This window comes from Mus musculus, chromosome 2 (assembly GCF_000001635.26).
Source record: "Mus musculus strain C57BL/6J chromosome 2, GRCm38.p6 C57BL/6J".
Taxonomy (NCBI): Eukaryota; Metazoa; Chordata; class Mammalia; order Rodentia; family Muridae; genus Mus; species Mus musculus.
Genome location: NC_000068.7, coordinates 157,696,907 through 157,716,898, shown reverse-complemented (window position 1 = coordinate 157,716,898; position 19,992 = coordinate 157,696,907). Strand labels below are relative to the sequence as shown.

Below are 19,992 nucleotides of genomic sequence, written 5' to 3'. Positions count from 1 at the left end.
TCATTTATTTATTGGCTATTTGCTCCTGCTCCCTCCAAGGCCATCCCCCCTCCCAGTTTTTGAAACCATTACATCTATCATATCCTGGAAGTCCCCAAGAGGAGCTAGCGAGTGTACTAGCTACTCTGTTAGGTTTAGGTGTTGCTCCTTCTTGGAGTCCTCGTCGGAACCTGTGATATCTGACAATTTTTAGCTGCTTCATTTGCCCCGCCCCAGGGAGTGTTTCTTCTCTCAGATCTGGCACTCCAGTTTTACTTCCCGGGGTGCTTGGCAGGGCAGCCATGTTTGCCAGAGGCCCACTTCTGAAGGCCATAGCCCTTGAAGTCACAGCGTATGTGGCTTATTGGACACTTTCCTGGAGACGTCTTCTCTTCCTCATCTTGCTTTGCTTAAGACAGTGTATGCCCCCTTTTAAGAAAGCTGTTCAGTTCATTGGGCTGTTTATTGACTGGGTAATTGAGGAGGAGGAGTTGCTGAATTTCTTATTCTACTAAGTAACATTGTAGCTCCCCCTCCCTTGAAGGGGCATTGTGAACACTGCCTCTCCCCAGCAGTGGCTACCACATCCTGAGTCAGGCTGTCCCTGCTCTCCTCAGCCAGCCTCCTTGGTTTCCTCGCCTGTGTAAGGATGCATCTTTCCTAAGGCATGTTTGAGAATTAGGGCAGATGATTGGGGGGAGGGGCGATTATTATCAGTAATTTCCCTGGAGAGATGAAAGGGAAGGAGGTCAGGCTGGCCAAAATTTAGTTCCTTTTGAGAAGAAAGCAGAAGTTCTTCCAAGGTGCCCGCACCCAGGCCCATCCCCACCATTCTCCCCCAGCCCCTAGCTCTCCCAGCAAAGTCATTTTTCATCCCCAAAGTCATTTGGCTTAGAGCGAGGGGAAAGAGGCAATGGCAGGGTCTGTATTGTGCTGGCCTGGCCACCATCCATCACCCGGACGACAGGAACTCACCTCCCACAAATAAAGTTATGACAAGCGTCCCCAACCCATTCTTTCAGCCGTAGCCTCCCTGTTTCCATCATCTCTGACATTATAAGCCATCAGCCAAGCTGTTTGTCACGCCTCTGACAGGGCCTTGGCAACACGGGCAGGGGTCCGTGCCAAGGTACAGCTGTGCTGGGGCAAGTGTCTACCCCCACTACGCTGGAGATCCCGGCTATTACACACTTGCTTTGTTTCCCCATGGAGGCAGGAGTCCAGTGGAGTCATGCAGTCAGACTGACCGCAAACAGGGAACAGTCCCTTCCTTTTAGTCATACAGCAAACATTAGTGACTGTCTGTCCCTCCTATACCCAAAGCTGTGAGGTGTCCGAGTAGCCACAATGAGAAGTGAAGTGCATTGATGACCTTAAAGGGTGTCTGACCCCAACAGAGACAGAGCAAGTTGTGCTGACAGGTAGCATAAAGATACACAGAGACCCTGGAGTGAAGAGGTGGAGCCACGAAGGGACTCAGAAAGAAGGCGGCATTTCAGCTGAGACCTGCAGAACCCAGAGTAAAGACACAGAGAGCATAAAGAAGGTTGTGGAAAGCATCCTGTCCTCTTAAAGCACAAATCACACCAAGTTGTCACAAGCACCAAAATGTAGAGGCGAGCAGAGGCGGGAGGGAGGGGTGTGGGGGGGGGGGCTTAGGACCTGGGGAGTGGAACACATGGAGTTGCTTCTTCATTTTGCCTTCTAAAACTGTTGTAACAAATTACCTCAATCCAGAGAAAATGCATTTGTTTCTGCAGACTAGCCATCTCCGGAGTCCTTGGGGCAGGGTTGGGGGGCTGTTTTGGTCGCTTCCTGGCTTCCAGTGGCTGTGGACAAACCTGAGCATTCCTTAGCTTGTGAGCAGACGCCTCCCATTCTCTCTGTCCTCCGTAGTCACATGGCTGTCCCACTTTTGCCAGGTCTTGGGTCTCCTCCTTCTTCCTCTGTGAGAAAACCTGTAAGCCAGGCCTGGAGCTCAGGCCGGCAATGCCAGCCCTCAGGAGGCAGGGGTGGCACCTGAGATCCTGTCTCAAAAGGAAGGATGGGGAATGTAAGAGATCAGAGTGGCTCAGGACCCCAAGACCAATTTCTCAGCACAAATGAGACTTATTTATAACAGTGGGATTAAAGGGCAGAGAATAAGAAAGAGACCAAGACAAGAGAGAGAAGGGTATTTGTCCAGGAGGGACAAAGGACAGCCTCTGTATAGAAAGGAGACAGAATGGCCCAAAGGAAAATGGAGGTTTATAAAGGTAAAGGCAGACCCCTGTGTTAGGATGAGGTGTTTAATTTTAATTGTGTGTGTTAATTAAGCCAGATTTTGATAGCTGGACCTTGGTAATCAGCTTCAAGAGGAAGAAGTGGCCAAATGAGGGAATAGACCTTGGTGGCTAGCTTTAGGAATGTCATCTAATGAAGGCAGAGGGGATGAAAAAGGAGCAAGAACTGTTGAGCTATGCTTGAACTGGCCAGAGTCCAGTCCCCAGAGTGGGAAGAAATGGGAAATGAGGTGAGAGAGGGATCCAAAAAGTAGGGAAGGAGGACAAAGAGGAGGCCTGCCCACACTGACCCCATCCATGATGTCTTGCCGTTCTTGTGTTGTTTACTTCTTCAAAGACCCCATTCCCTATAAGGCCATATTCATAGGGACCTGGGATTAAGATTCTGAAATGTGTTGGGGGCCAGCACTATTCAGTCAACTGAAGACACAGAGACAAGAGCGTATGCTATGTCCTGAAGACATGGAGGTTTAGTGTGACTGGAACATCAAGACTGGGTCACCTCAGACCTGTTCCTCTCATCAGTGAGGAAAAACGAGCAAGGCTAAGCCCCTTGGTCCATTGTCTGCCATGTGGACTTTTTCTTCCCATTTCTCAGGGTGAAAGGCAGTCAGTCTTCCCACAGGAGTTGAGGAGATGGTTCACTCAGTAAAGTGACTTGCAAGCATTAGAACCAGAGAGCTCAGTCCCTGAGGCCACACACATATCTAGGAGCAGGACTATGCATCTGACCTCAGAGTTGGGAGGGTAAACTTTGATCTACCCAACTTGATAGGTTCCATATTCGGTGAGAGATCTTGTCTTCAAAAAAATATTTGTTTTAAAGTATAATTGAGTCTTCCCCTAGAGTCATTGCAGGTGTGGAGGCTGTGTCACACATGTGTCAATAGGTGGCAGAGAGGAGAGTGGCTATGTCTATATGCTCAGTATTCTGACCAATGAATATCTGAATGATTAGTAGACTAACATTCTCTGAAAAGAGCAAGCCTGAGGTGACCACCAGACCAGTGCCATGGGGCCCAGACAGGGAGCTAGCCTGAGGTGACCACTAGTCCAGTGCTGTGCAGGCCTGGGGGAGCAGACCATGCCTAAGATGACCCCATCCCAGGTGCTATAATGCATGAGTGTGGTATAGAACTCCTGAGACAACCCCAGATGCTCAGAGACCCCAGGTGCCACTTAGAGGAGCAAGTCAGTGGTAGAGAGATGGAAGAGAAGAGAAACAGAAGGATGTGGGCACAGTGAAGAGAGGCAGAACTGGAGACTGCAGGGTAGCCTGGGACCATGTTGGGGTCCTGGCCTATGCTGCCACCAGAGCTGTCCCTAAGGTCATCAGAGCAGGAGAGCTGCCCCTGTCCCTCATCTGCTGCATCATTTGGGAGAGCAAGCCCTGCACCTCACTCGCTCTTGCCACCATCAGTGGGCAGGAGAGCCGGCACCTACAAGGTCATGAGAGAGCAGGTGAGCTGTCTCTGCTGAACTTCATCTGCAGGCGAGCTGTCCCCAAGGACCTGAGTGCAGCAGAGGCAGCCCTACCTCTTGTCTGCTGGGCAGTGGTACAGATGATCGAGAAATGCCCTCTTCCCCTCCCTCATCCCTCACCATCTCCGGCAGGAAAGAAAGCTGGTCCCAGGGTCATGGGAGTGGGAGAACTGGCCATGTCCCTCACTACCGTGACACTTGGGAGAGCTTCTCCAGGATTCAGGGGTTGCTGGTAAGCCCGCCCCAAACACGTGATAATGGAAGTGTGAGCAGGCTGACCAGCTGAGAGTCCTCTCAGGCACAGATCCAGGCCCTACTCCGACATCCACCCCATCAATGAACTGCTGGAATGCATGAAGGGGCCTGTCTCAGTTTGTGTTTTATTGCTGTGAAGAGACACCATGAGCAACTTTTATTAAGGACAACATTTAACTGGGGCTGGCTTACTGTTTCAGAGATTTAGTCCATCATCATCATGGTGGGAAACATAGCAGCATCCAGGCAGGCATGGTGCAGGAGGAGCTGAGGGTTCTACAACTTGATCTGCAGGCAGCAGAAGGAGGCTGTCTTCCACAGGCAACTGGGAAAAGGCTCACTTCTGCACTGAGTGGAGCCTGAACACAGGAGACCTCAAAGCCCACTCCCTCCAGAGACACACCTCCTCCAACAAGGCCACGCCTACTCCAACAAATCTAATGTTACTTCCTATGGCCAAGTATTCAAATTCATGAATCTATAGGGTGGTTGGGGGTGGGGGTGGAGAGTGAGCAAACCTATTCAAACTACCACAGGGCCAGTTTTAAAGATCTTAAATTACAGGATCTCCATGACACGGCGGGGCAACAACAGGATAACTGAGAGGAGACCCACTGAGGGTCTAATATTGATAGAATAGCAGAAGCCAGAAGCTTCATACCAGATCAACAAGTCACTGCAACGGACATTTGCAAAGAAGTATGGCCAAAAGGGTGCACTGTAGGACATACTGTGGCACACTACAGCTTCCACAATTAGATATTTTTTTCTGTTTAGGAGGAGGTGGCAAGGGTGGAGGGTGGGTACAAGGAGAGGGGGGAATGAATGGAATTGGGGTACACAATGTGAAGTTCATAAAGAACCAATAAAAGGGTTTTCTTTTAAGTATAATTGAAGAACATGCCCAATATCAACTTCTGACTTCCACATGTGCACATGCACACACACATATGTGCTTATTCGTCATAGTTCTACATACAGACAGACATACACACCACCACCACCACCACCACCACCACCACCACCACCACCACCACCGGTTTTTCCACTGCTGTGTATAAGTCAGGGACAGAAAACAACCCAAACTATCCTAAGCATTAGAAGATGGTATTAGCATTTGTACTGAGAAAGTCTGAGACTAAAACAGCTTCCGGCTCTGCTGGACCCAGGCTCCAGATGGTGTGTTCAGGATCATTGCATCTCCTTAGCCTCTGGGTTTTGCACTGCATTGAAGTTCACTAATGAACCTGACTTCCTACCACGCATGCTAAGTAGCCATCAGTAGAGGGGACACAGCAAGCCCCAGCCACAAGGCATATCAGGTGAGATCGTACCCAGAATCTGAAACGTGAAGACCACCACTGCCTGCTGAGGGTAATAAAAGGGCCGTTTATCTGCCTTTGACAGCTCATGGCCCAGATTGGTTGTAAAAGTTTGTTCTATGAAAACTGGATCCTTGCCAACGAACAAAAGCAAACTAGAGAGTCTGAGGAGAGAGGCTTCCTCAGGGCCTGGTAGGTATTGAGCACCCGTTGTCCTGGAAGAGGCCTGGAGACTGACAGAAGCAGTTCTCAGAGGGCAGAGAATGTCCCCAGGGGTGTCCTCTCTGCCTCATGCACCTGCCACCTCCTGCTTGCTAAGCAAGGGCTTCATTTATAAATAAGGCCTCAGCATTGCAACAGACCAGAAGACAGGGTGCACACAGGCTTTCCCTGAGGCTGGCCCCACACTCAGGAATCCCTAGAGAGGTGACAGACTGCTAAAGTCCTAAAGTAGAAGTGACTCCTTGCTTGGGGAATCTCTGGGTTGTAGAATCTTGGAAGTAGAAGTTGAATATTCCAGAGCTGCAGACAACTGAGTCTTAGGAATGGGTGAGCTGGCTAAAGACTCCAGAAGAGGTCGGGGCCAGCTGGCCTACTTAGGTTTCAATCACAGTGAGAAAACACCATAACCAAGGGTTTACTTCATCTTACAGTTTAGGGCTGGAACCCAGGACAGGAACTCAGAGCAGGAACCCAGAGGCAGAAACGACAGCAGAGCCCACCGGGGAAAAAAAAAAAAACAAAAAACAAAAAAAAAAAACAAAAAACCTGCTTAATGGCTTGTTCTTCTTGCTTTGCTCAACCTGCTTTCTCATACACCCCAGGACGACCTGCCACAGATGACACCACTCACAGAGGGCGGGACCCTTTCACTTGAATCATCAATCAAGAAAATGCCCAAAGGCTTGCCCGTGCACTGTTCTGCTGGGAGGGCATTTTCTCAACTAAGGCTTCTTGTCAGATGACTCTAGCTTGTGTCGCGTTGAAAAGACAAAACAAACAACAATGAAAATCCAAACAGAACAGTTGCTCTTCACTTGAGCCTTTCTGTCTCCCCATGCTCTGGTGAAGCCTTGGCTGAGCTGCGAGCCTGAAAGGCCATCTTCCTCTAGGAGGTGGGGTAAGTCCCCAGGTTCTAGAGTAGAAGAAACCGGTCCCTCCGGGAGGCAGGAATCAAAAGGGAGTGTCTTGGGAGGGAGGTATGGCAAGAGCATAGTAGGGCAGCAAGAAAGCTGTGTGTGGGTGCATGCATGTGTGCTGTTTGTGCTATGTGTGCATCTATGCATGTGTGCGAGCATGAGTGTAGGTGTGCATGTGTGTGTGCATTTGTGACTGCGTGTGTGTACTGTGTGTATATGTACTGCATTGTGCTGTTTGTGCTGTGTATGCATGCATGCATGTGTGCAAGGATGAGTGTATATACATGTGCTATGTGTGTACTGTGTACGTGTTGTTTGTGCTGTGTATGTGTGCATGCACGTGTGTGTGTGTGTGTGTGTGTGTGTGTGTGTGGTGTAGGTCCAAGGAAAACAGGTGTCTCTTCTTCCCTTCTATCTTGTTTATGGCAGGATCTATTTGTTCTCTGCCACTGCACACACCAGGATAGCCAACCCACAAACTTCCAGGGATTATTCTCTTGTCTCAGCTTTCTATCTTACCACAGGAGTGCTGAGATTACAAATACCCATCACAACCAGGCAGTAGTGAGTACAACTTGAATCCCAGCACTCAGGAGGCAGAAGCAAGTGGAGCTTTGAGGCCAATTTCCATAGTGAGCTCCAGGACAGCTAGGACTACATAGTGAGACCATCTCGAAAAGCCTAAAACAACAACAAAACCCCAAATACCCATTATAGTATCTGGCTTTTACATAGGTCATTTACATAGGGATCCAAACACAGGTGGTCTGGCTTGCACAGTAAGGACTTTACCCACTGAGCTATTATCTTCCAGCCCTGAACACAGCTTTGAGAGGCCTCACCTTGCAGAGAGAGTGGTAGTATGAAGAAAGGCATATTTTATATATATATGTATATATATATGTATATATATATATATATACACATATATATACTTGTATATATATACTTGTATATATATACTTATAATATATATACATATATTTGTGTGTGTATGTATATGTATATATATATATATATATATATATACATATACATATATGTATGTATATTACGTGACTTGTTAAGGTCCCTGTTAAGGTTATTGTTTTGATTTTCTTTATTTTTTCAGAGCTGAGGACTGAACTTAGCCTTGTATTTGGTAGGCAAGCAAAAATCTCCCAACTTAGTGGTTTTCCTTTGAGACAAAGTTTTACTTTAACCCATGCTAGTCTAACTGTGCAGTTTAGGGCTACCTCAGCTTGAGCTTGTAGCAGTCCTCCTGCCTCAGTCTCCCAAGTGCTGGGATTACAGGGAAGTGCCACCACGACTGGCTTACGATTTAGATATGAAGCAACTCCCCCCCCCCCCCGTTCTAGTGCTTTGATTGAGCATGGTAGCCATATGAAGGCTTGGTTTTCAGTTGGTGGAACTGTTTGGGAAGGGTGAAGAAGTGTGGCCTTAGGAGAGGAGTTACATCACAAAGGTAGGCTTTGACAGTTCAAAGTGCTCACACCAGGCCCAGTGTCTCCTTCTGCCTCCTGCTTGTAGATCAGACATGAGCCCTCAGCTACTGCTCCAGTGCCATGCCTGTCTGTCTGCTTCAGTGCTCCCTGCCACAATGGTCATGGACTCAGCCAATAAATTCTTTCTTTCATTTCTACTTTGGAGCTTTTTAAAATATGTTTATGGAGTCGCATTAATGGTAAAGAGTCATCATTGAACTAAAAAATGTTTTTCTTAGGTAAAATAACTTAGTAATCCCATATTGGTATACACTCATACAGACATACACATGCACATAATGTTTTGCCGTCTGGAGAGATGGCTCATTGGCGAAGCACACTGAGTTCTCTTCCAGAGGATGTGGTCTTGATTTCTAGCACCCACATGGCAGCTCACAACTGTCTGTAACTAATTCCAGGGGCCCCGACACCCCTTCTTCTGCTCTCCACAGCTATCAGGCATAATCCAAACCAAACACTTACATGCATAAAATAAAATGAAATAAACACATAAAAGAGAATTTTAGATATTTGCTATTGCCTGGCCACTGAAACTTCAAAAACTGGAGCTACCAATCAGAAGCTGTGGGTCCAGCCTGGGCATGTGTGCGTGCGTGCGTGCGTGCGTGCGTGCGTGGAGCGGCTGATTATTTGCTCTCTGACAGTGATCAGTCTTCATGGCTGTTTTGACAGCCTAGCCTAGGGCAGCTTTCCACCCCCACCTCTTTACTGTTCATTCCTCCTTTCCCGTTTCTTCCCTTGGGGGAGCTCAGCCTGCTCAGCATTGTACTCCTGCAGACACCTGTTTATTAGCTGCTGTCTAAATTTGTATGCTGGCAGCGTGAGGTTGTGTTCATGTGCACACCTCGGCCTAGTGATGCTCTTAGTGCAGGGTAGGGGCTTAGGAAGTATTTGTGGAAGGAAAGACGAGAAGGAAGGAAGGAAGGAAACAAAAAAGGGACCGAGGGAGGAAAAGAGAGAGGGACAAAGAGCCATGGAGCCTGGGACCTCAGTTTGGAGAACATCAGTCTGCGGAGCTCTCATGCCACCGACCCTTCGTCATACCTGTGACCTCAGCAAGGCCCCCAGTGCACAGTACCCAGCAGGCCAATAGCAGCCCTCCCCTCCCCCTTAAGAACCTGTCTCTGCGTCTTCTTCCCTTAAGCACATAGGGTTAAAGTGAGATCCAGCACCTACCACAGTGCTGTGCTTCCCCCGAGAGGTGCTAGGAGTTGGTGGACTGATGCCCAGACTTTCAGCCAGCTATTTAGGATTGAGCCCTGATTGCCCAAGGCAGTGTCTACTGGCTCCCCAGCCACTCACTTCCCAAATACCTTCCTTTACTAAGCCTTTGTTTCCAGTGCTGATTCTGGAATAGCCTGCCCAGAAACTGGCTGGGGCACCTCCCTATAACCTGCTACCCCCTTTCCTTAACTCTCCTCCTTGATCCCAAGTCCTCTGCCCGCTCTTTCAATGACTTCTACAGAAATGCCCCTCTGGCCACCCTCTCACCTCACCTGGCAGACAAGCTGGCAGGTCTTGACTTCCTTCCAACCTGGCTAGAGTTCCAAGAAATTTTAATGAAGAGCCTTGGCTGGGCACTGCAGGGCCCAGGTGCTTTGCAGCAGGGGAGGGCGGGTGAGGAGGGCAGCGGGCGAGAAAGGCCGCCTTTAACAAGAGTCTGCAGTGATTAAATCACCTGCTGTCTCCTCAACCCCTCCATTTGTTCCTAGATGCTGCCTCCAATCCATGACCGCCCCAGCAACCCTCCATTTCCTCCATCCCCTGCAACCTTATTCCCCACCCCCACTCCTCACACCACTCTACCACCCCTACCATCCCCCATCCCCATCCTGCTACCCTGCAGTTACCTTAGCAGCAGTGCTGACTGGGCCTTCCCAGAACTACAGGTCATTTAATTAGGAGATTAAGGTTGTGTTGATGTGTGGTGTTGTGTTGTGTTGTGTTGTGTTGTGTTTTGAGACAGGTCTTACAATGTAGCCCAGGCTGGCCTAGAGGCCACTTTATAAACCAGACTGGCCTCACATGTGTAGTAATCCTACCTCAGTATCCGTGCTGGGATTACAGGCTGTGCCACTCTGCCTGGCTGAGAATTATTTTCATAAAAATGTGTATTCACATCAGGGAGAAACAGGAGTAGAACCTGACTAGAAAGTCATATAATCAATATTCATCCTTCTCTCCATCCATCCATCTCTGGGAGTATTTTCATATCTAAGTCCTGGGACAAAGGCTGTGGCCCTCCCCACCAGGTCCTTACATTCCAGCAGTGACCAGATCAGACAGTGTGGAAGCAGGAACCACTGAAGGAATCACACCAGAGGAACTTCTTCAGTTAGAAGGTAATGGAGATTCTGAGAAGCAACTGGAGGTTCAGAGGAGTCCAAAGACCAGCTGCAGAAGGCTGCCCCCATGCTGTGCCTGAGAGACAGAGGAGAAGGCTGTGTGCTAGCTATCCAGGAGAGGGCTCCCAGTGGACTGTGGCGCTCCTGGGAGCCAGAGACCCAGAGGAGAGGCCACCCCGACAGAGAAACACCTAACATCCCCCTTGCTCCTACACAAGTAGGACATAGGACTTATGAAAAATGAGCGGCACTGGAGGGGGCTCAGGGATAGAGCAGAGTGTGGAAAACGTGACGGGGAGCTGTGGCTTTGCCAGGAGAATGCAGCAGCCAAGGGAGTTGGGTTTTGAGGCATGAACAGGAGCTCACTGAGCATCAAATTAGAGGAGTGTGGCCCAAGGAGCTGGCCTATTACACCGTGGCTCCCTACTATGCTCAGGGGATATGTCTCAAGAATCCCAGTGGATGCCCGAAGCCACAGGTTGTAGTTAGCTTCGTGCATACTGACACTCGGATATGGGTGACCAGCCATTAATATTCTGACTCAAGGCACACACTCTTTCTCCTCCCTGTAAGGCCTGTGTCCAAGTCTCAGCACATGCCGGTGTTGGGATAAGCTCCCAGCACCCCCTGAGGCCTGCCTCTGGCCCAACCTTACTCTTAGCCACCAGCAGAGCTGATGGTCCCTCTAGACCACCATGGGGGAGAGATTTTTGACCCGGTCATCGTACCTGAGTCTTCTGTACTTTGATAAGAACCCCCCCCCCCCACCAGCCCAGGTTTTAAGCTGACCCCGCCGGCCTTGAGCCTTTGGCAGGCAGCCGGCCAGCGGGAGGGCCCAGAGCTCAGGACCAAGAGACTCCAGTTTCCATTTTGCTCAGTCCAGATGCCTCCAGATCTAATTCCGAATAAATAATTATGCTGAGTAACCCGGGTCCCTTGGTGATTAAGTAAACAGGCCGAGGCGGGTGGAAATTGAATTAGTGCAGCGTGCTCAGCCATTATTACCCACCCCTTCTCATGCATATTAATGAGGGGTTATTAAGAAATGTAAATGCTGCCCCAGGGGGCGTGGAGATGGGGAAGGGAGGTCAGGGCCAGAGGACAGGCCCTTCCGAAAGCCGCGTGATCGAAGGCATTTTGAAAATTATGTCGGGAACGTTCGCTTCTGCACTATGGCAACATTTCCGGATGCCTCGCTTTTATTAAAATGAGGAAAGGGGAACAAATTTTAATTTGAGGATAAAATTAGCATTTTCCAAAAAGCCTTGGCAGCAGAGAGGACATATTTTGCCAGAAAATGGACATTCAGGGCCGGGCGGGGCAAGGTTGTGCGGCTGATGGACGATTAGTTCTCTCAGTTCATCTCCAGGCAAGGGAGTAAACAAATTAATCTCCGGGCAGGGAACAGGCCGGAAGATGCTGGAAACCTACGGGAGCCAGCAAAGTCTTCACTGGAAAGCCAGAGGTGTCACTGGGGCCTGGAATCCTCTCAGTGCTGGCCAGGAGAGGTCACACTCTGCTCTGAGGTCGCTCTGGAAGGCCGAGAGCTCTGGCTGAGTTTTGTAGCAAGATGGATGAAGGAGACGGCTTCTCCCCGACACACTGGGCAAGGGTGGAATCCAGGGATGCAACCTCTGCCCACCACTCTTCTCACCTGACCTCCAGGGTCCGCGGTATCTTCCCCCTCTGCTCCTAGCTTGTCCTCAGCACTCTGTTCCCATCTCTGCTACCAGATTCATCCCCACCCCCCACTCCAGCCAGGTCTCTTTTCACTGGGTAACCTGTCAGGAGTCACTAGTTCCCTTAGGCTGAAGTTGCATTCCTCTTGCCATTGGGGTGTCTCCAGGATCTGACCTCAGTTTAAACTCCTGCTGTTCCCTGCAGTTGCAATTGGATGGAGAGAGAGCACAAGCAGGCAAAAATAAATAAATAAATAAATAAATAAATAAATAAAGACAAAGAGGCAGGAAAAGGAAGGAAGAGCTGGAGAAAGAAGCAAATGTTAAGATTCACTAAGACTTTATGTAAGGCTGTGCTGGGATGGACAGCTGCCGACCATCATGGACCAGTTGCAGGACCAATTGTATCACTCCCTGAAGCATAGCTGTCTCGACATCACAGAGGACACAGCTCTCATCCGAGCACAGAACTTTTACTCTGGGTCACCATGGGCATCAAAGCTTGAACTCTGACCTACTACTGTGACTATGGGGCTAAGGATGACCTTGAATTTCCCATCATCCTGCCTCTTCTTCCTAAGACCCACATGGTCCTCAGATTTCCACATGCACACTGTGGCTCTTGAGCCAGACCCCCCCCCCCTCCCACGTAACTGCAATTTTAGAAACTTTTAAAAAGAAGGAGGAGGAGGAGGAGAAGGAGGAGGAGGAGGAGAAGGAGAAGGAGAAGAGGAAGAGGAAGAGGAAGAGGAAGAGGAAGAAGAAGAAGGAGGAGGAAGAGGAAGAAGAAGAAGAAGAAGAAGAAGAAGAAGAAGAAGAAGAAGAAGAAGAAGAAGAAGAAGAAGAAGAAGAAAGGGAGTTTAATCACTATGTGCTGCAAGTATCCAAGAAAAACAGGTAGAAGAAAAGAATGAAAGTTCTGGAATCAAGCCTCATCCATCTTGAGGAATATCTCTTCTGGCAGGGACTGGGGCTCAGCTGGTCACATGCTTGCCTAGTAGGCACAAGGCTCTGAGTTCCATTCCCAGCACTACCTAAACTGGGTGTGGTTGTGCACACCTGGGATCCCAACACAGTTAGAGGCATCGGGGATGAGACGTTCAAGGTCATCCATCCTTGGCTGCATAGTGAGTCAGGCCAGTCTAGGATATGTGAGACCTTGTCTCAAAATAAACAAGGAGGCAGAAGGAGGGAGAGAGGGAAGGGAGGGGAGAGGAAAAGAGAGGGAGGGAAGGAGAGAGGGAGTGAGGAAGGGAGAGAAGGAGTGGGAGAGGGAGGGAGAGAGAGATTGAAGAGAAGAAAGACTGCCTTTCAAGACACAAATATAATTCACCCGCTTCCTGCACCCAGTGGAAACACACATACTATCAGAGATCCAACCATGCTGTGCTCCCCACAGTATCTCTTAGATGAAGTTGATATCAACCCTATGGCATCCATAGACATCCTCACCATGAGTCCCTGAGCTGCCAATGGGAGCCCAGATGTGGGCCTCTTGGGACTCACCACGCACCCCACCCCCAGCCAAGAAAGAGTGGATCCGATCTAACTCATGCATTTTAACGACTTCTCCAGCACGCCTCGCTCCACCCGCTCGCTTGCAGGAATAAAGGCTGACAGGTGCAGCTGAGTTAATCAGAGTGGATAATAGAGGAAGAGACAGGAATCGCTGGCCAAATTGCTGCAGAGAAAAATGGGGCAAAACCATGAGAAGCAAGTCAAAAGTGTCCAATTAAAGTGTGGTGGTGTTTAAAGGGCAGGAACCACATCCCTGAAAGTAGCCGCGTGCTCTGGGGGCCGAGGGCACCCTCCGCCCTAAGAACCATTTCTCGTGGTTTACAGATGAATTCCTTTATATCTGAATAGATATTTTAATGTGTATTACAAAAATGCAAGTAGCATATAAAACCTGCTATTTCATGCATATTACTGCCTAGGATGAGTCTGAGAAGATATTTTATTGCTAGTCAATTAAAAGAAAAAATTTTATTTTATAAGGGAAGGAAGATATAAGGGAAAGAAGAATAGGGTAAAAATATGATGTTGGCTCTGTGTCTGTATGTGTGCACATGTACACACGCATGTCTGTATATGTCTATGTGTTTTGTGTATATGTTTCTCTGTGTGTGTATGTCTCTGTGTGTATATGTGTATAAGTCTGTATACGTATGTGTGGTCTCTGTGTGCATGCCTCTCTGTGTGTATATGTCTATATGATCTGTCTTTCTCTGTGTGTGTCTGTATGTATGTCTGCATGTATGTGTGTGTATGTCTGTATATGTCTCTGTGTGTGTTCATCTTTGTCTATGTGTTTGCATACATGTCTGCATATGCATGCCTGGTCTGTGTGTGTGTGTGAACTCTCTTTTTTTTATATCTGTATGTGTTTGCATATGTGTATGTCAATATATGTCTGTATAATCTGTGTGTCTCTCTGCATATATGTCTGTATATGCATTATCTGTCTCTGTGTGTATGTGTCTGTGTCCTGTTACTGGTTCTCTGTCTCTTAGTGTCCCTTGACTGCTGACTGTGTGAAGTGGTGTCTTACAGGTTCGATTTTCATTTGTTTTTTGCTGTTCTTTGTTTTCAGACAGGGGCCCCTTACATGGTCCCTGGCTCTCCTCTAACTCATACTGATCCTTGCTCCTCTGCTTCCTGAGTGCTGGAAATAAACGCATGCCCACCACACCCAGAATGGCCAGAATGGACTAATACAAGCCCTAAAGCCCAAATCTTGCGGGGGTCCTGCCTCCGTTGGGACCTGGAGTAGCATTGCCATCCCATATTAAGCTGCCTGCTGCTGCATACTGGTGAGGGGCCAGCAGTGAGTGGCACAGTGTGGACTTGGTTGCAGAGGTCACACAGTAGGAGAGCAGAGAAGCTAGCCAAATTTTGGCTCCATCTGAAGCAACCCCAGGGTAGGGCAGGAAGGTCTCTGCTTTGTGATCTCTCACCTCCAGATTACAATAACTCAGGAGTTCAGCTCCAAGTTGGCATCCTTCTTCACAGGGGTGGTACCATCCTTGACATCAAGTGCAGGCATTTCAGAGCCTTGGCAGAAGTCAGATAAACTGGTGGGAACTGATGCTGCCAGCTGGAGCTGCTGGTGGAGGGCCTGAGGGGCTACCGTGCATTCTCTAGCCTGATCCTTCTCACTGAGGATTTGTGTACCGTGTGTACGCAAGTCACATGGTCTCTTGTTAAAATGCAGTTATTGACAATGTAGGTCTGGGAGAGGTGCACACACACACACACACACACACACACACAGAGTCTGCATTCCTCTCAAGCTGCTATAAGGTACTATATTGCTGTCCCATGCTCCCCACTTTGAGTAACAAGGAATTCAAATATTCATTCCTAAGCTTTGTTCCCATAAGAGCAACATCAGGAGCTGGGGTGATGGCTCAGTAGGTAATAGTGTGCGCTCTGCTCAAATCCCCACACCCACATAAAAAGCTGGGCATAGCTGTTTGTGTTATAGGTTATGTACCTGTCACCTAGGGCTGTGGGGACAGAGACAGGAGGATCAGTGGGGTCTGCTGGCCCTCTGGGTTCAGTAAGAGACACTCTGTAAGAGGAATAAGGTGGAGAGTGTTAGAACAGGATGCCTACCATCCTCCACTCTCCTACAAACGTGCACACAGTCTTGTGTGCCTACACACATGTATGTACATATACTATACACAGACACATACACACAGAGACAGATAATGCATATACAGACATATATGCAGAGAGACACACACAGATTATACAGACATATATTGACATACACATATGCAAACACATACAGATATAAAAAAAGAGAGTTCACACACACATGCGTTTATTTCCAGCACTCAGGAAGCAGAGGAGCAAGGATCAGTATGAGTTAGAGGAGAGCCAGGGACCATGTAAGGGGCCCCTGTCTGAAAACAAAGAACAGCAAAAAACAAATGAAAATCGAACCTGCAAGACACCACTTCACACAGTCAGCAGTCAAGGGACACTAAGAGACAGAGAACCAGTAACAGGAAAGACAGAGAAACCAGAGCCTCCTACTCTGCTGGGGGCAGAGCAAAGGGCACAGCCACCCGGAAAACAACGAACACACTCAGAAAACTAGGGACAACTGCAGGCCTATCAATGGGTGGCCAATAGGTAAATACAGTATGGTATGCACAGGAGGGGAAATATTACCCAAAATAGTATTTGTGTTGTATGATTGTCTTCACATGAAATATCCACAACAGGGAAAGCTATCCGTGTAGGAAGCAGACTAGTGGCTGCCCTCATTGGGGGTTTGGGGGACAGAGGAACTCCTGGCACATAGAGCCAGAGCCAGGAGTTACTGCTAAGAGGCAGGAGGACCTTTGGGGATGATGAAAATGTTTTAAAGCAACTACGTGGTATGGTGGTTCGAGTGTAGTGCCCAAGGAGTGGCACTATTGGGAGTAGGTGTGTTACTGTGGGTTTAGGTTTTAAAACTCTCATCCTAGCTGCCAGGAAGCCAGTATTCTGTTAGCAGCCTTCTAGTGAAGATGTAGAACTCTCAGCTTCTCCTGCACATGCCTGTCTGGATGCTGCCATGCTTCCACATTGATGATAATGGACTGAACCTCTGAACCTGTAAGCCAGCCCCAATTAAATGTTGTCCTTATAAGAGTTGCCTTGGTCATGGTGTCTGTTCACAGCAGTGAAACCCTAACTAAGACAGGCAATGACAGCCATAACATTGGGGTCAAACTACAATCATGTGTATATGTGTGCTTGTGTGTATGTGTATGTATGTGTGTATGTACAGATGTGTTGCATATGGAGGCCAGATGTCAACCTCCAGTGCTGTTTCTCTGGTACTTATCTACCTTACTCTTTGCTGCAGGATTTCTTACTAGCCTGAAGGTTAGGGTTAGGGTTAGGGTTTCCTGTTTCCTCCTCCCCAGTGCTATGATGGATAGTGTGTGCCATCACATCTGGCTTTTTATGTGAGTGCTGGGATTAAAATTCAGGTCCTTACACTTATTCAATAAGCACATTGCCAGCTAAGCCATCTCCCCAGTCTACCACAATACTTAGTTACACATTTTAAATGTGAGGTTGTGTGGAGCCATAACAATGGCCCCTCAGAGATGTCCATCTTCTCAGCCCCAGACTCCACAAGCATGTTAGTTACCATGGTGAGAAGGAGCTAAGCTTGCAATGGGAAGTAAGGGTATCAATCTGCTGGTTTTAAATGAGGGAGGTTTTCCTTGGGGGAAATCAGATAGAAATATAATCCCAAGGGCTCTCGAAAGTAGAGGCAAGTCCCCAAAAGGAAGTGTAACAAGGACTTGTGGCCACCATTGAAATTCCAGAAAGGGAGGTCTGAGCGTGAGGCTTCCTCTCCAAGCTTGACAAGGAGAGGAAACTGATTCTCTAGATGAGCCTCAGGAGAGGCGCCCAGCCCTGTCTGCACATTGATCTTAGCCTAGCAAGATCTGTCCCTCTTCTGAGCTAAAGAACTAGAAGAAGAGCCGCTGAGCTGTGGCCATTTGCTGCAGCAGCAGTAGCAGAGAATCCATACATGTAACGTGTGAACTCTATGAAAGTAAAGCTGTTTAAAAGTGGCTGTCGCCTGAGGCTGCATAAGTAGAATATGGGCTCCAGCAGGGTGGGGGTGAGGCTTCTTGTAATCTCAGGGAGCTAGATCCCACACGGAGTTCAGCTCTCAATTATGTGCTGTATGAGGAAGGTGGGAGACTTGGGGTGGATTCAAAGAAAAATGGTGTGCTGGTGAAAAGAGCCGACAAGATGGGTAAGGACTCCCAGGGGCAGCGAGTCTTCAATTGAGAGAAGACTGCTGTCTGCCTGCCCTTGTTGGCGGCTGTTGTCGACACAGAAGCAGGTTGTTTTATGGGACACAGGGCATGTCACTCACAGGCCCAAGGCTTGGCTTAAGATAAATTTTCTTTTCTCTTAAAAAACATTTTACTTGGGCTGGTGAGATGGCTCAGCGGTTAAGAGCACTGACTATTTCTCCAGAGGTCATAAGTTCAAATCCCAGTAACCACGTGGTGCTCACAATCATCTGTAATGAGAAACAAACAAACAAACAAACAAAAAACCTATGGGTTGAAGCAAGCAGGGGCCGGAGCAAGAGGGAGAAAGAGAAGGGGGTAAAGAAAACGAAAAAGAGAAAAAAACCATTTTACTTCGGGGCTAGAGAGATGGCTCTATGGTTAAAAACACTTGTGGCTCTTAGAGATAATGCAGGTTCAATTCCTGGCATCTGCGTGGCGACTTTCACCCATTGGTAATTCTATGACAGCCTTGTCTGGCCTCTGTAGGCATCAGGCATGTGCTTGGTGCACAGACAAACACGCAGGTAAAAACACCCATGCATGTAAAACAAATATTAAAATCCTTTTTAAAATATCGTATTTTAGCCAAAGCACATGTTTACTTAGGAAATATAGATAAGACAGAAAAAAGAAAGCATGGGGATCAAGTCGATGGATGGACGACTCAGCAGCTGTGCGCAAGCCTGGTTGCCTGACACCCAGCCCCAGGTCTCACTTGGTAGAATAAGGGAATAGATCCCCCCAAGGGCTCACCTGACCTCTATACATGCGCCAGCGCACACACGCACACACACACACACACACACTAAATGAATGTGATAATAATAATAATCATTTTAACTTAAGAACCAGACAATTAAAAACTAAACAACCGGGCTGGTGAGATGGCTCAGTGGGTAAGAGCACCCGATTGTTCTTCCGAAGGTCCAGAGTTCAAATCCCAGCAACCACATGGTGGCTCACAACCATCTGTAACAAGATCTGACTCCCTCTTCTGGTGTGTCTGAAGACAGCTACAGTGTAGTTACATATAATAATAAAATAAATCTAAAAAAAAAAAAAAAAAAACTAAACAACCACTCAACATGTTGGTGCAAGTTATGGATGCTTCTAGTGCCCTGCCCCATGGAGAAGAAAACCCGAGTCTGTCAATGTCACATTCTCAAACCATCTCAGGACAGACGACCATGAGGTGCTTGTTGAGTGAACACGTGAACCGCAGACACAGACATTTTTTAATTCACAGCACTAGTGTCTCCTGCACACACAGCCTCTCACCTGCTCCCCCGCTGCTAATCTCCCGGGAGCGTCTTTCCAGTTCAATAAATATACATTTTTATCCTGGATGTAATGGAGCTGGCCAGACTGCAAATAGAATTCAGGGGGGCTGTGAACTCAAATGGGCGGGAAATTATATTCTTATTTTCACTTGCCTCAAACTGAAATTTCTCATTTCCTTCAGTCTGAATGAGGGCAAGCTAGCTAGGGAAGAGCTGGTGTGAGGTATAGGCAGACTTCCCACAATGCTGTTTGCCTTCACCACTGCAATGAGAGGACACTGGCTCTCACACCTGCCACTGGGTCTTGCCAGGGAATATGGTAATTAGGGAGCAAGTTCATTACCATATCGGGATTTCTAAAGTGTGCACCTGCGTGTGCATGCTCGCATATTCTCATGCGTGCTGCTTCTTGTTTCTTTCCTTCTTCTTTTTTTTTTAATCAGTCCTTAAAACACTTTGACAATTGTTCTCTTCGTGGAATTCTTAAACATCTTATGTGTTTAAAACAGTTATCCTGAGAAATAATGCTATTCTTCTCCATGATCTAGCCAGGGCTGGGGCTGCACACCTGTGATCTTAGCACTTGGGAAGTGGAGACAGAAGGATTAGGAGTTTAAGGTTATCCTCGGGAACATAAGGAGTTCAAGACCCTGCCTGGGCTTGGCAAAATAGCTCAGCAGGTAAAGGGCTTGCCATGAAAGCTTAATGCCTTGAGTTCAATCCCTGGAACCCACAGAAAAGGTGGAAGGCAAGAACCAACTCCACAAAGTTGACCTCTGACCTTCACACATGCCCCATGGCACACATGCCCCCAACATCATCCACACACACACACACAATGTATGTATTTCTGGCAGGAAGAACACAAGAGCAATCGCATGTCCACTTAGAGGTATTGT

General features: G+C 48.0%; 1 non-coding gene across 1 annotated transcript; it reads left to right on the top strand.

The window, feature by feature from the left end:
• Nucleotides 1-3,097: 3,097 nt before the first annotated feature.
• On the top strand, nt 3,098-3,231 carry Gm25407. Its single transcript, XR_003954213.1, has one exon. It is a non-coding gene; the product is annotated as a small nucleolar RNA SNORA17 (small nucleolar RNA).
• Nucleotides 3,232-19,992: the final 16,761 nt, after the last annotated feature.